Genomic DNA, 14889 nt, shown 5'->3' with positions numbered 1-14889 from the left:
TGCGCAAAACGAGCTGAGAGGTAATATAGCCAAAAATTGGGAAGACCGAGACCTCCCGTCCGTTGCGAGCGGTACAAAATAGATGAAGCAAAACGTGGACGCTTATTACCCCAGATAAAATTGTTAATAGTCCGCTGAAAGTGGTCCAAAAACGTTTTCGAGACCGGAACTGGATGTGCTCTAAAAAGATAAAGTAGTTAAGGCAAAATATTCATTTTAACCACCGTGACTCTACCCAGAAATGAAATAGGGTAACCATGCCAAACGTTCAATAGAGTAGAGAGACGTGATACACATGGTGGATAATTAGCAGCAAACATATCCGAGTATCTGGGAGTGAGATTAATACGTAAATAGGATATCCGATCCATGGCCCAACCACCGATTTGGTAAAATTAACAGTAAGACCTGACGCTATAGCAAAATCGTTCAATACGGCACATAAATTAGGCAATGAAGTTAATGGGTTAGTGAGAAAAAGCATAACATCATCAGCATACATGCTTATTTTGAAATGTGAAACTAATAATGGGTAGCCAGAAATATCTGGATGTGATCTGATCGCTACTGCCAAAGGTTCCAACACCAGCGCAAATAAAAGGGGTGAAAGAGGACAGCCCTGACAGGTGCCTCTACCCAATGTAAAAAAGTCCGAATTGCAGCCAGGAAGCCTTATTCTCGTTTTAGGAGAGTCGTATAGGGCGTGTATATCAGCTAAAAACTCGTCACTGAAGCCCATTTTCTGTAGCAAGGAAAATAAATAAGGCCAAAGAACACTGTCAAAGGCCTTGTTTATATCTAGACTCATCAACAGAACCTCTTTAGAATGTAAATTGGCATCTTGAATAACATTTAGCATGAGGCGAATGTTATCAGTAATGAATCTGTCAGGAATAAAGCCTGATTGGTCCGGAGAGACCAAAGAGGAGATAATAGGGGCCAACTTGTCTGCCAAAATGCGGCTAAATATTTTCAGATCGTTATTCATTACTGAGATTGGTCTATAGTTCTGTGGTAGACAGTGGTCTTTCTGTGGTTTGGGTATTAAAGACATATTAGCCAACAGCATCTCCTCAGGGAACCTACCCCCCTGCAAAACATCATTAAATAAAGTTATCAAATAGGGAGCCAACGTAGAGGCAAAATGTTTGTAATAACTAGCGGTGAATCCGTCAGGACCCAGTTGAACTTTTTAGCGTGCTAATCGCACAAGTTATTTCCTCCAAAGTACAGGGGGCATTAAGAGAGGCAATCTGAGAAGGTGTAAGAGCAGGGAGGGGTATAGAATCCAGCCATGAGTCAGATGGTGGAACAGAATCCGACTGTGGAGGAGCTAATAGGTTAGAATAAAAGTTTTCAAAAATACCCAAAAGTTCCTGAAGTAAAGATGAGATAGCGCCCGAGTTAGTGCGTAACTGATAAACGTGGGGGGCGCAGAGAGTGGTTTAATTTCCTTGCAAACAGAGTGGATGCTGAGTTGCTATGTAACAAGAACGAGGCCTTCGACCAGCGGAGAGCTTTTTCAGTCTTTTGGGAAAGCAGAGTATTCAATTCTAAATGCTTTTGGGACAATAACTGTTTATTAAGAAGAGATGGATTAGCAATATGATTTCTATAATGTGCTTCTAATTCTCGGGTAAGAAGTAGAATTTGCTGCCATCGTTTTCTATTTCTGGATGAAGCCATAGAGATAAGGCGGCCACATAGGACCGCCTTATGGGCTACCCATAGTGTGGCTGAAGATATATCAGGAGTCGAGTTAGACTGAAAATATTCCTGAATAGATGTAACCACCTCTTGGCGAGAGTCAATATCAGTAAGCATAGAGTCATTAAGTCTCCAAGAGAAGGGGGTAGGTGCCAATCCCATGCACGTGATAGATAAGGCCATAATATTGTGATTAGACCAGGGGCTCAAGTGGATGCAAGCTGTCCTAGAATTAGCTAGTAAAATAGGGGTACAATAGATATAGTCTAATCTAGCATAAGAGTCATGTGGGTGAGAATAAAATGAATAATCCCTGGCTCCCGCATTGTGGGCCCTCCAGGCATTTACCAACTGGAGGGCATCCAGTTTTTTATTAAGGGATTTTGGGAAAGCCTGGGAAGAGTGCGAGGAGGAGCTGCGGTCCAAAAGAGGGTTTGCTACCAGGTTAAAATCACCACCCACCAACAGATGGGGGGACAAAAACCTATCCAGAACATCAAAAAATTTAGAAAAAAAGGAAGCTTGTGCCGAATTCGTTGCATAGACATTAGCAATCTTAAGTTCTCGACCTGAAAGGGTGCCTTTAAGAATGATAAACCTACTGTCCGGATCACGATACACATGTTGAACCTCAAAGGGGAATGAATTATGTAGAAAGATGGCTACTCCTCTACTTTTGGAGGAATGTAAGGTATAATACCCCTGCCTATAGGATGTATGGAAATATGTCGGGTGTTTTACGGCTGCAAAATGTGTTTCCTGTAATAAAATAATTTTGCCCCTAGTCGCTTATATTGGAGAAAGGCTGTTTTGTGCCTATTTGGTGAATTGAAACCCTGGACATTATGCGAAATACATTGAATTACCATAGTATACAAAAGTTATTGCTATCAGCATAAAAATACACATTAAAAAAAATCTCCTAGAATTATTTGGCTAGACATAAGGACCCGCAAGTCCGCATCAGACAGATTTACAGGCAGTAGTGCCAGTCTGTGGGACATCCAGACCCCAATATGGGGGTCGTGACGTCCACAAATCGGCATAAGGCCAACATCATGCACTAAAGGTTTGAAAAGAGAAAAGACAAAAAACAATAGAAGTGAAGCTTTAATGGCTCCTACAATTAAGAGGGTAACTAAAAAACATGAATCAGGTAGGCAATTTGCCATACCTGAAAAAACTAAAAATTCAAATATCAAAGGGCCAAATGGGCCCAAACCCTGTCTCCGTAAAACATGGAAAACGGAGCTGCCACCCCACAATCAGGCGGTGACACTTCCGGCCATGTCAGGCGGCAGGGTGGGGTAACGTGTTCAAGAGTTGTGAAACCATGAATTAATGGGTGGTATTAAGAGGGTACGAAGACCCTTGTTGAGCCTAAACACATCCAGCTATCAATGAGAAAGCATACATAGTTCTCAGAAACACAGAAATATCACAGCAGTGACCACAAAAATTCACATCCTGAAGATGTAAGAGATACAAATAAGCAAAATCTCTGTATCCCGGTTCTTGTCTCAGTCATAATAAACTGTGGACCAGGACTAGGGACTATCCAAACAAAGGGTAATAGGCTAGTGAGCATGCCTTGAATGGCCATCAGTAAAAGTGTATCAGGATTAGATCCTTTTAAAAATCAGGAGAATTTTGAAAAATATAATGAACAACTTAAAAAGGAAGTTGAAAAAGTTCAAAAAAATCTTAAAACTACTAAACAAACTAAATTTAGACGTGATCTTAAAGATTGGGAAACAGGAGAGATTTTTGATCTCACCATAAAAAGAAGTAGAAGTCGATCTAAACGAAGAGTATTTCGTTCACATTCTAGATCATTGGGGGAAACTGTGTCTAGTGAAAGTGACTCTGAAAATCTCGGGAAATCTGTATCTTTTTTAGACCAACAAGATGGAGAACCTCCCCGAATCAATCAACTACAGATGGGAAGAGGATCCAAAAAGAAAATAGAGGAATCCTTAAAAAGCAAACATCAGGAGGACAAGGGCAGAACAAGAAGTCAGAGGAGGTAGTAGATGAGATTACCCATGATAAGAAGGTAATCAATTTGGCTAACTTTCCACTCAGAAGGGAGCATATCTCTTTATTAAGTAAGGGTATGTCCTTTTCACCAGTGACCCCCATGGAGGAGTTCGAAGTATTTAAAGATGTTAATTTATTTCTAAGAAAAGTTTTTTTAAGAATGGTTCATGGTAATCCCACTATGTTGGAAGATATGGCTTCTGACTCCTCCATGGAGGACCGCAAGATGCTCAATGTGTTGATATCTCTCATGGAGGAAAGTGAAGATGGTGATGAGAATGAAGTAGATCTGGATAATCACAATGATGTGATTAGAAAAGTTGATCTAAATATTAGATCAACAAAAATGCCGAAAATACGTTCCAACATGAGGATATCGGCATTTCTAGATTTTGTTACTGATGATCTTAAAAATCTTGAGTGGAAAATGCCAATTGGTGACAATCTTACAAAGAAAGAAAGAAAAGCCCTCAAAGAATTAAAAGAGACCAAGAATATTGTAATTAAGAGAAGTGATAAGGGGGGCAATGTAGTTATTTTAAATGAACAAAACTATGTTAAAGAGGTGAAGTGCCTATTGGGAGATTCATCTACATACAGGAAAGTAGCCACTAATCCCTTTCATGTGGTGGCAAAAAAATTAAATTCCATCTTAACATTGGGAAAAGAGGTGGGTCTTCTAACTAAAAAAGAGTATGAATATCTGAGAACTGAAGAATTTAATCACCCTACCTTTTATATTATCCCTAAAATACATAAAAATCAAGAAAATCCTCCAGGTAGACCCATTGTTTCTGCCATTAATGGCCCCCTTGACAAAACAGGGAAATATATTGATCTCTTCCTCAAAGACATGGTTCCTAATCTTCCCTCCTATGTAAGAGATACTAAAGATGTGTTGGCTAAAATTGAAAATTGAATTATCAATGAAAACTCCATTCTAGTGGGAATAGATGTGGAATCACTTTACACATCGATCCCACATGAATGTGGTTTGAGATCGGCCTTTTACTTCCTTGACAAAACATACCCCACTTTAGGAGGACAGAATGAGTTTATTAGTGAGTTGCTGGACTTTGCATTACGACATAATTTTTTCCAATTTAATAACACCTTTTATCAACAGATTAGAGGTACTAGTATGGGAGCACCGTGGGCTCCGGCCTATGCATGTCTGCATTTAGGTTTTTGGGAGGAGCAGGTCGTCTTCAGGTCAACAAGGTTTCTTGTAAATGTCCAGATTTGGTTAAGATATATAGATGATGTGTTCCTTGTATAGAGAGGAACATTAGAGGAATTAAAACTCTTTATGGAGGAGTTAAATCAAAACTCCTTTAACATTGGACTTACATATGTGTTTGATGAAAGGTGTATTTCCTTTCTGGATTTGGAAATTAGACTTGAGAATGGAAGACTCCTCACAAAAACGTATAGGAAACCTACTGCTGCTAATACCCTATTAGAGGCCAGAAGCTATCATCCACGTTCACTGATTTCGGGAATTCCAGTGGGACAGTTCCTGAGATGTCGGAGAAATTGTTCGAATATTAATGATTTTAGGATGGAAGCACAGGACCTTTATAGAAGATTTAGGGAACGGGGGTATTCTCACTCTCAAATCAGAAAAGCTCGGAGACGGGCATATCAAACTGACCGTAAGGATCTATTATCTCCTAAAAAGGATGAGAAGGTCAAATTAAGTGAGCAACCTGTTAGAATGATAACCCAATTTGGAGCCCAATGGCAAGCTGTGAAACAAATATTAGAAAAACATTGGAAGATTTTGACTCAATGTCCTAAATTGAGTAAAATTGTAGGTGAGCGCCCCCAAATGGTAGCAAGAAGAGCACCAAATCTTGGTGACCTCCTTATCCATTCTGACTATCAACCATTAAAACAGACAACATGGTTAAAATCACGTACTAAAGGGATGTTTAAATGTGGAAAATGTCAAATTTGTAAATATGTGGATCGTACAGATTCCTTCTATGATTCAAGAAATAGCACTCATTATAAAATTCAAAGTCTTATAAATTGTTCTACAGTGAGAGTATTATACATTTTGACCTGTCCCTGTAAAAAGATGTATATCGGTAAGACCAAAAGACAACTTAAAGTACGAATAGGTGAACATTTTAGAGATATTAGATCTAATGACCCTGAAAGTAATCTTGCCCAACACTATGCTAAATATCATGGAGGTAAACTGGATGGCACTAAAGTGAAAGGTTTCTATGCACTGCACTTTCCTCAAAGGAGAGGTGATTTTGATAGGGAATTGCTAAAAAAGGAGAAATATTGGATATATAAACTTGACACATTGTACCCAAAGGGGTTAAATGTGGAATGTGATCTCCAAGTATTTTTGGATAAATAGATTTGTATGGCTATATATTCTTATATTGCCATGTTTTGGCCAACTTGTGGTAATTCTTCATCCCTGTCAATGGCTAGATAATATGTCAAATTATTAAGGTAAACCTTCTTTGTTTGGGGAGATATTTAATGGCCTGATGGTACACATTTGAATATAAGTTTAGAAGTGTAGAAGGGACTAACTGTTGAGCTAGCTATTCTCCTCTCCTTTGAGAATAATTGTACACTAATAAGTGGTTAATTTGAAGTTTAGGTACCTTTGGCAGAATAACCCATAGAGGGACTCATCAATTAATATCGCCATCTTGTGGCGGTTTTGTGGTAATTATTATTGTGTTCTTAGGTACCTTTGACTTAATGAATAGTTTTGGAGATTCTTTCATTAACATTGCCATCTTCTGATGAATGTGTGGTAATTTTTCATTTGAATATATTTTTTATTTTACTTTTGTTTGTATTGTTGGAATTGTCAAGCCTTTCCTCTCTTTGATATATCCAGTCGCCTGTCTTTTTAATTTAATAATGACCAGCGGCTGTGCTAAGTATTTAGCCCTTTTTCTTCCATTGAGAACAACTGCAAGTTCATTTTTTGCATAAGTGGGTGGGTCTTAACCCACTATAAATAGGAAACTGAAATGCAGGAATCTCATTGGTCCTGACGAAGCTGAGTGAGATACGCCCATCGGCGAAACGCGTTGACGTCATACGTCAGATACGTCACTTCCGGTCATGCGCACTAGGTGGAACGCACGCCGACCTACAAGGAGGTAGCCATTTTTCACATGCCATGAGTTATGCTAAGGCAGCACAGGCGCCATGGAGAGGTCGGAACCCACGGTATGTCGGCTGATGTAAGCGGTGGTCCCTTGGTTCCACACGGCAGTACCTATGAAGGACATCTTTTCCTATCCTATTACCCATTGCACAGGTGGTGATTGGACTGTTACAGGACATTAGATAAAAGGTCCCATGCAATCTATATGACAATAACGTCTATCATAGAGTGAAAGCTCTCACAGTGACTTTCCTCATATTGTTTGTCTTACTACAGGATGGGGACATTATGGTGCTTCACATAAGAAACAAGGCATACCACGTATATTTCAACAGGCGGAAGATCCATTGGGCCTTATCTTGTTTCCAACAAAAAGTGGTTTGCAGTCCACATGTTGTGGTGAAGAAACCATTTTAAGCAGTGTTCTGCTATTTGCATCTATTTCTCCATCCAGGCAATAATTGGGGCTTTCTTTCATTTAAGAGTCCTAAGAACCAGTCACTTTTATTACAGATAAATGGGCCCCAACCACATGTGCCGGTATAGGACTGTACTGCATTCTGTATGTGATATTCATCTATTGCCTTCATAGGCCTATGGTTATGCCTCTCTTTTGACGCACATTGTGCTCGCTGTATTGCATGCATGTGATATATATCTTTGGTATAATTTTTGGAAATTTCCCTATATGGGATATAACCTATATGGTTATGACATATGTCTCTGTTTATATAGCATACGACATTATATACCTATGGTATAATTTTTGTATACACCTCCTTTAGGAAGTGTTAACCTATGTGCCAGTGCTACAAAGACTTTAGACTTCAGCGGTCATTGTCTTTGCTGCACATCTATCCAGACTGGTCTTTGTGTCATTTTATATGGTTTTAGGTCTGTGTGTATTGTCTCATACTGAGGTGATGGTAAACCAGGGCGATTGCCCATATGTCTAATATTTATATGTAATAAAGTATAATTTTTGGAAATTTTTCTGAGTATCACATTCTGTTCATAATGTAGCCGCTTTTCTGTGAATTCCTTTTCACAACCCCTTTTTTTCTCCTAGTGAGCATGCCTACCCGGTCAACCCGGTTCTTGTCGGACTCTCTTATCCCTCTGTGGAGGTGGAGTATGCCAAATGGGAGAGACACGAGGGGTGGAGGGTGGACGTTGAAGTGATGGGGCGTCCGCCAGGCCCAATTTGGCCAAGATTTCTCTACCTTCGGGAAGGGATGTAGCTATGAATGTGCTCCCATTATGTGGAGCTATCAGCTTAAAAGGGAAGCCCCATTTATAGCTGATATGAGCTGAGAGAAGGGCAGTTGTAACTTCTTTCATTTTTCTACGTTTCTCCAACGTAGCCGGAGAGACATCTGGAAAGATTTGTAAAACCGAGCCTTCGAAGGAGATTGTTGGAGTATTGCGAGCAGCTCTAAGTATGTCTTCTTTCGTCAGGAAATCCTTCATACACAGGACAATGTCCCTAGGCGGTTTATCATTAGGAGGTTTAGGGCGCAGGGCTCTATGGATGCGGTCACAAGCAAAGGACCCAGGGCTACAATCCGGAAGGAGTGACTTGAATAACTTGGTTATGGTTTGTGAAAGATCAAACACAGACTCCGGAATTCCCCTGAATCGCAGATTATTCCTGCGATTGCGATTATCAAGGTCTGTGTGGCTATTTCCTGAGAGAGAACATTAGTGCTTTTATGCAGTTCTGATTGGAATTTAGTGGCCAGCTTGGTGTACATGGTTTCCAAGCAAGATTCCAGGTCCCCCTTTGTGAGTTGCTGTGTATATTCACTGACCAGAGCTAATGAAGGAGCTGTGATATCCTGCGTGGAATCGGACAGGGATGCTCGTTCTGTATTATCTGGAGACATGCTGCAAATCTTGTGTGTCTTAAGTAGGTATGTCGTGAGGGACTTTTGAGCTTGTCCCCTTTTTTCTTGGTGGACGGCATACAGGGAGTCTCCTGGGGGTGATCAACGGGAAATTGGATAACCAATGGAGATAATAGCCCCAGGGGACCTATAACGCCCGAAACAGGTTTAGGGTTGTAGTTACATAGATGCCATCAGGCTTATTCGCAAAAACTTTATATTGTAAAAATATTTAGCGAACCATGAGAACGTAGAGAGGACACCATTAACAACTCCCAAGAGCAAGATGATAGCTCCAACTCCCACTTTAGGATCTGAGAGGGATGAGGGGCACGTGTGGAGCAGAGGTCCCCCTATGATGAGCTCAGGGCCCTCCAGGGCAGATCCAGGGAGCCCCGGCACTCCACCGGAGCAGTATATAGGCCTCAGTAGGCCTCTGGGCCCAACAGGGGCCGTGGCCACAGAGGAAGGCGGCTTCTGGGGCAGTAAATGGGAGCCCTGTTCCCTGAATCACTGGAGGGGGACCCGATGACCAGTAGACGCCAGCCCCCTTGCCTCCTATACTTACTGTGGCCCGGATGAGAGGAGGTCCGCATCGGGTGGAGTAGGCCGCAAGTGTCCACCGCCACGGGGAGTGGCAATATACAGCGGTGCCCCTCTCCCAGACTCAGGGGATGCAGAGGATACCTCCGATGTCCGGAAATGATCCACCGCCGCCCGGATGGCAGTGGATGTGAGTACGAGGCGCCGGAGCCCCGGATTATGCGGCCGCGGATGTCCACCGCTACAGAGGGCGGAAATATCACCTGGAGCACCTCTCCCAGACACAGGAAACACCACCATGAGCCTCCGCTTCCCCGTTGTGGTCCGTAGCTGCACGGATGGCAGCGGATTGTGTAGGTCGGCGCCCGAGCTCCGGATTATGCGGCCGCACCGGTCGCCATCTTGGACACGCCTCCAGACTGATTTATTTTAGAACAATTGATATAAAATATGGATTTTTAATGTATTTATTTACAAATTATATGAAATATGTTTTTTAATTTGTTTATTTTTTGGTGTGTATATTGATCACTTAGCAACACAGTATAATTTTGCTTGCAGAATGTATTTTATTGGTGTGCATATTGATCATATAGCAATACAGTATAATTTTCCTTGCAGAAATTTGCACATTGCACTTTTGTGCAGATGAATGGTTTATATTTGATTGTTTGTAGTATTGCACTTATTGATTGATTTTTCACCATATTTACTTGCTGCTTCAATAAAAAAATCAATATCTTTTGCCCTTAATATCCAGGCTCTCTACTGGGCTAAAAGGGGCTTTTATTTTTACCAAATTAGACCTTCGGGGTGCAACTAACCACATCTGCATTTGCCATTGTGATGAATTGTTTATCATGATGACATCCTCACATTCTCTGAAACTCTGGCTTCCCAAGTGTCTTTTCGAGGGTACCAAGGTACTTGTTCTGGATTACACTGTGTCTGGTTTGGGGTTTGCACATGGACTTTGAAAAACTTTCTGCCACTGTCAGTCTTTTGAAACACAGAATGCAGAGTGCACAAACTTGAATGATTATTTCCTCCTCATGCATTGTTCCTATCTCATTTACTCAGAAGTTGCAAGTTCCCCTGTTTAAGACATTTGTCCCAGTTCATTTGAGCTGCAATAATCTACACTGAGGACATTATTCCAAAGGGGTGGAAATTCGGGGGTTCCATCATTCTTTCCTGCTCATCAATCAACACTGTTGATGGCCTACTCTCTGTTCTGTTCTTCATGAATCTGTTAAGACAGAGTTTGGTTCTCAATTGAGAACATTAGACTCAAGGTAAGGTGCAATCTCTGAAGTTTGATCTTGAGTTTATTGGTCCTTTATTGAATTGTTTGCAAGATAAGTCTGGTCTGCTTCAGACTGTGAATCCCTAAAAACCTCTAGAATTGTGATTGTTTCCACATTTTGCTTCTAAAGGCATTTACTCCTCATAAAACATTTTTGTCCTACTCTTACAACTGCAATTGTCTCCAAAGACAAACAGGAATATGAAGAGAACCAAATATTGGACTCTAGGTTTTCCTGAGGTAGTACAGTGCCTGGAATAATCCAGTGATTGGAAAGAATTTGAGCATCCCAAAAGATTAGATCCCTGCATTGAATGTTTCAGCATTGTGTCTTATTTTTATTAAGGCAGACGGGGAGGCTGCTGCAGCAGCTGTTACTCTTCTTCCCACAGACCAGCAGACATGCTGTCGCTTGTAGTCACCGAGACTGGAAGGCAAGTTGATATGTTACTTTCATTTGATGTTACTTGTATACAGTTCCACAGCTCTAACATTGGTATTGATAAAATCAGCTACATGGCTAGCCACTGTCCAGCCTGATTATCTGTGTCTCTCTCTCTCATACTGCAGGCAATCTGAGTAGCACCCTTCTCCTTGTCGGGCTGCAGACTATCAGAGAGGCGTCCTTCTCTTGTCTTGGCTATTTTAGCTCAGTTCATCTCACTACCTAGGCAATGTTTCTGAAAGCTGTCTACTGAGCCTTGCAATTTCCTTCTATCCAGACTGCTTTCTTCCATTAATTCCAGTGTACCAATTTCTGGCTTTGTTTTCTGGTTATCCAAGTCCACTGCCTGCCCTAACCTTTGGCTGTCTTTCCTGGCTATCCATGTCTGATGTCTGCTCTGACCCTTGCCTTAGTTCCTCGTTATCCAAGTCTGCTGTTGGATCTGACCTCTGACCTTTATTATTACAGGATTTATATAGCGGCAACAGTTTGCTCAGCGCTTTACAATATAACGGGAGACAAAACAGTAACAATACAGTTCAATACAAGAGGGATTTGAGGGCCCTGCTCCTTGGCGCTTACAATCTAGGAGGGAGGGGCTAGTGGTACAAAAGGTAGTAACTGTGGGGGATTTACTGGTTGGAAGAGTAGAAAATTCCAGTATTAGCTGAGGGCAGGATAAGCTTCCCTGAAGAGATAGGTTTTCAGAGATCGCCTAAAAGTGAGCAGAGTAGGCGATAGTCTGATAAATTTGGGTAGAGAGTTCCAGAGGATGGGGGAAGCTCTGGAGAAGTCCTGGAGATGAGCATGGGAGGAGGAGACAAGGGAGCTAGAGAGTAGGAGGTCTTGTAAGGAGAGGAGAGTACAGTTTGGGTGATATTTAGAGACAAGATCCGTGATGTAATTTGGGGCAGAGTTATAAATGGCTTTATACGTTATTGTTAGTGTTTTTAATTTTATCCGCTGGGCAACGGGAAGCCAGTGGAGGGATTGGCAGAGAGGGGTGGCAAATACAGAATGGTTAGTAAGGTGGATGAGTCTGGCAGCAGTATTCATGATAGACTGAAGAAGGGATCGCCTGCGATGAGGTAGGCCAATGAGGAGGGAGTTACAATAGTCAAGGCGAGATATAACCAGGGAGTGAATAAGTTGCTTAGGAGTTTCTGAGGTTAAGAACAGGCGTATCTTGGAGATGTTGCGGAGGTGAAGTCTACAAGATTTGGACAGTGATTGGATTTGGGACTGAAAGGACAGATGGGAGTCTAGGGTTACACCTAGTACCCTGGCATGAAGGGAGGGACTGATGATTGTGTTATTGATCTTGATGGAGAAGTCAGGGGAGGGGGCACGGGCTGGAGGGAATAGTAAGAGCTCAGTTTTGGAAAGATTGAGTTTGAGGAAGCGGAGTGACATCCATGCCGATATGTCACTTAGTAGGTTAATAATGCAAATGGAGACTGAAGGGGTGAAGTGAGGCGTAGAAAGATATATTTGTGTGTCATCAGCATAGAGATGGTACTTAAAGCCGTGGGAGTTTATTAAGTGACCTACAGTATAGTATATCTTCCCTACCAATCAGCTCCATCCTCTATAGGTCCCAGTTAAACTGATAAGTCATTCTGTAATGGCAGAAAATAATGTTTCTTGATGCAGAGCTTGTACAAATTCTTAATGAGTTAATTTTTTAGGGAGGTCTTGCAACTGTCTTTAAAAAGTTTTATTTCTGAGTTAGACGATGCTAGGTTATGGCAATCAATTGTCAGCCCTTGAAGGCCATATACATTCTTTTTTAATTCACCTCCTATTTACATTATTTTATAACTTTTCTCCTCTTGATAATGAGGTTGTTGATTTCTAATGGATATATGTGTAAGTGATCTTGGAAACCATCCTTCATAATCTATAAAAAAAAAAGTAAACAGGTTCACTAGACAGTGACAATCAACCCTGGTTTCAGTAACAGCAGTTGAATATCATTGTGTTCCACTGTGTACACACACATCTCAGTTCACAGTTATCTCTGAGTCCCTATTAACCTCCCTGGCGGTATTCCCGAGTGTAGCTCGGGGTAAAGTTTCAGTACCAAAAACTGTAACCCCGAGCTACACTCTGGCTTACCAAGCGGCGCTGGTCCGGGACCTGTTTCTTCACCTACCTTGTCCTGCGCTGCCGCGATGTCCCTCCTGCAATGTCCCCGGCAATGTCCTCCGGCAGATACCGGCATATGTCATCTGGGTTCTATCCCCTGCGACATCGGGACGTACAGGGGACGGAACCGGCGGGAAATTTGAAAATGACAAAAAGTGACATTCACTAAATTCACTAAAATAACATAGTAAAATATTACTGTATCAAACCATTTCACATACATGTTGTCCCTAGTGCTTTGTCCTGTGCCCTGTCTGCATTTTTACTGTTCTTTTTGCCTGGAAACTGAGAAACATCCATAGCGTCCAAAAAGCATCCCTTTAGGTCAAAATCGGTTTTAGACCAGCTAGAGAACAGCGATAGAAAATCAGAACCACTTGCAGAATTGAGTGATAATGATTAGTGGGGAAATTCGTCATCAGACACTGAAAACGATTTTGCGACTTTGGTCTGTGATGTGCGAACGTGGCGCTATATTTCAAATTTCAGTGTTTTTGGTTTGATTATATTATGGAATTAAATTTATTATTATATTATTATTTTTTATGATTATTTATTAAATTATAATTTATTATTTCGTGGTTCAAATTGTACAATACCCGGGATGTTTACTAGACTCTTGTTCGGACAGATTTCAGTGAGTTATTCCTGAAAACTACAGGCCAACAAAAAAAAATACATATTTCCATGCAAAAAAATTTACCGCTTTGACCACAGAAATATGGACATAATCAGACCTCTAGGGAGGTTAACTCCATTTCCTATTAAGTTCTGATGAAGGGGGCGATTTTGGGTGCTCAAAAGGCAGTGGCTGCTGTACCCAAATAATATTTGCAGTAAACTTAATTTTGGACTCACATCTTTGGGTGTGGGGTTTCAATCTCCAGAGCAGTCTCTGAGCTGCTTAGGGAGGGAAACAGAGATGTTTATCTTCCCTAGGCATGTCCAAAAACCCGCAGACTTGTGGGAAAAGAATTTAAAGAATCCTTTGCCTGTATCTTAACAGGGTGAGTAAATTGGCACTCAGGTACAAATGCATGCTGGCAAAGGCGGCTCTAGGCTTTGTGAGGCCTTAGGCAAAACTTAGACATGAGGCCCACTCATGCCTATAATGGGAAAAGTGCGACCTTTGCGACCCTGGTAGTTCTGCGACTGCAATAATGCTAATGCATTGTTAAAATGAATGTAAAACAATTTGTTAAAGACATTTCCAGCAAGAAGAAACGGGCAATGCTGAAGGCAATTTACAGCACACATTTTTTTTTTATCTGTAAGTTTTTATGGCTAAAATTACGCTTTAAGGGGTCTGCAATTATCATGAGTCTTCATATGCAGCCCCTGTTTTGGTGATTTTTATGGTTCCCTTAGGGCTTGGATCCCAGGATACTTCAAGTTTGAGCACAGCAGTGAGATGTAACTGAATACTGGGGTTTTTCTATCTTTGACCAATGATCCCCTTCCTGGCTATTAAAGTTGTGTTATAATTATTTGGATTTTTTAATAGTTGTGTAATAATTATTAAATAAATGGTGTTAAACCCATTGTCACACAGCAAGTGGTTTTATTTAAAGCACAATTGAATAATTAGTTTAAATCTCCTAAATATATTCCAGGTTTGTCAAAACAAAAGGCGCTCAGTGTTTTAAGCCAACCATAGATGGTG

The sequence above is a fragment of the Staurois parvus genome, unplaced genomic scaffold, assembly GCF_062004578.1.
Source record: "Staurois parvus isolate SC_StPar_1 unplaced genomic scaffold, SC_StPar_1.0 ptg000099l, whole genome shotgun sequence".
Lineage (NCBI taxonomy): Eukaryota > Metazoa > Chordata > Amphibia > Anura > Ranidae > Staurois > Staurois parvus.
This window is presented reverse-complemented; position numbering follows the sequence as displayed.